The 1,838-nt window shown below is 41.3% G+C and overlaps 1 long non-coding RNA gene across 1 annotated transcript; it reads right to left on the reverse strand.

The window, feature by feature from the left end:
* On the reverse strand, positions 87-1,832 carry LOC110269979. The gene is made up of 2 exons (XR_002358858.1): positions 496-1,832; positions 87-352 (listed from the first exon to the last, which is right to left on the reverse strand). It is a non-coding gene; the product is annotated as an uncharacterized LOC110269979 (long non-coding RNA).

The raw sequence follows: 1,838 nt of genomic DNA on the forward strand, positions 1-1,838 counted from the left end.
GCTTTCGGCTACCTTAGGGAATTCCAGTTTTCAAAGATCCATTAGCTCCAAGTAATATCAGTTTGATGAACAAAGTGCTTCCAGAGGGTGACAAAAGTGAAGTCAAGAATGGTCTTAAACTCAAGCTAGGTTACAATGTTCTTCGTAGTGATGAATTCAATAAAAAATGTGCTTATTCTTCAATCTCACTCGATAATAAAACAGTCAAGTAACAAGAATGCATAAAGATTTTTTCAATTTTTCAATATGTTTTAAAAATGATCTTCTGTTTTTGCTTGTGCAGGACCAGTAAACCTTCCGAGACGCTTGAACTCTGGCTTCTATTATGCTCACTCTGATGGTCAAACCATTGCTGCAATGGAGAAAGTGGTGAGGCATGCACAAACTTCAAGCTTCTATGACATGCTGTGTGTGGAACAGGAGGATCCAACCGTGTCGATGATAATCGATGTGTTGAATCCAAATCAAACATGACAGTATATTTCTTAGATCTACCTTTTTCCAAATGATGCATACCAAGATCTGTGGCAGAAGAAGAATGTGGGTCTCTTCAATTTCATTTTCTGACAAGCTTGTACCTCAAAAGGAGTGGAATCTGCATAGGCTTCCCTCTCTAACTCATTTGGAGATTGAAGGTGGATGCATTGGCATGAAGTCATTTCCAGATAAGGATCTTCTTCCAAGAAGTCTCAAGTCTCTACGCATCAGTAGACTCTCAGATCTCAGAGTCATGAATGGCATGGGTATTCAGAACTTGATCGCCCTTGGGAAATTGGAGATTAATGGTTGCCATGGGCTTTATTCCTTGCCAGAAGGGTTGCCGTCATCCTTGAATTGTCTTTGCATCAAAGAATGTTCAATATTGACCCAGAAACTCTTTTACAAAAACAGCGTCTGAAATATACTGTTTGGGATTAGATAAAGCTATATATATACATGGCCAGAGATCAACTTCAAATGCTAAATGCACTTGATGCAGCGAAGACACAATTTTATCACTTTACGGCCATTATCGTGACTGGTATGAGTTTTTTTCACCGATGCCTACTACCTATTTTCTATCTCCCTGATAACAAAGTTATTTGGCCGCATATACTACCATGTGGACGGTGCATTAAAGCCGGGAACGTTGCCCCCCAACATCTCAGCCGCAGTCAATGGCGTAGCTTTCATTGGAACACTTTCCGGCCAGCTCTTCTTTGGCTGGCTAGGTGACAAGCTCCGGCAGAAAGAAAGCCGGAGGCCACAGAGCAAATCACCATAAGGAGCATAGTCATGCCGTAGACTTTCTTTCTGCCGAGCTTGTCACCTAGCCAGCCAAAGAAGAGCTAGTCGGAAAGTGTTCCAATGAAGGCTACGCCATTGACTGTGGCTGAGATGTCGGGGGGCAACATTCCCGGCTTTGATGCACCGTCCACATGGTAGTGTATATGCGGCCAAATAACTTTGTTACCAGGGAGATAGAAAATAGGTCGTAGGCATCGGTGAAAAAAACTCATACCAGTCACGATAATGACCTTAAAGTGATAAAATTGTGTCTTCGCTGCAAGTGCATTTAGCACTTGATGTTGATCTCTGGCTATGTATATGTATAGCTTTATCTAATCCCAAATAAAATATGACAAGTAATGACTTAAATAGAAGATAACCTTGAAGGGAACTCAGTGCAAATATGTAGTGAAGGGAACTCGGTGCAAAGAAGAAGAAAGAAAAGAGAGTGAAGGGAACTCAGTGCAAATGTAGTGAAGACTGGACAACTATTTATAAATAACCTTTCTTCTTCTCCAACCATTCTTTGCATCGAGCATTAGAACCGGGTTTCCATTGATTCAAGTCCG

The sequence above is a fragment of the Arachis ipaensis genome, chromosome B03 (genome assembly GCF_000816755.2).
Source record: "Arachis ipaensis cultivar K30076 chromosome B03, Araip1.1, whole genome shotgun sequence".
In the NCBI taxonomy this organism is placed as follows: domain Eukaryota; kingdom Viridiplantae; phylum Streptophyta; class Magnoliopsida; order Fabales; family Fabaceae; genus Arachis; species Arachis ipaensis.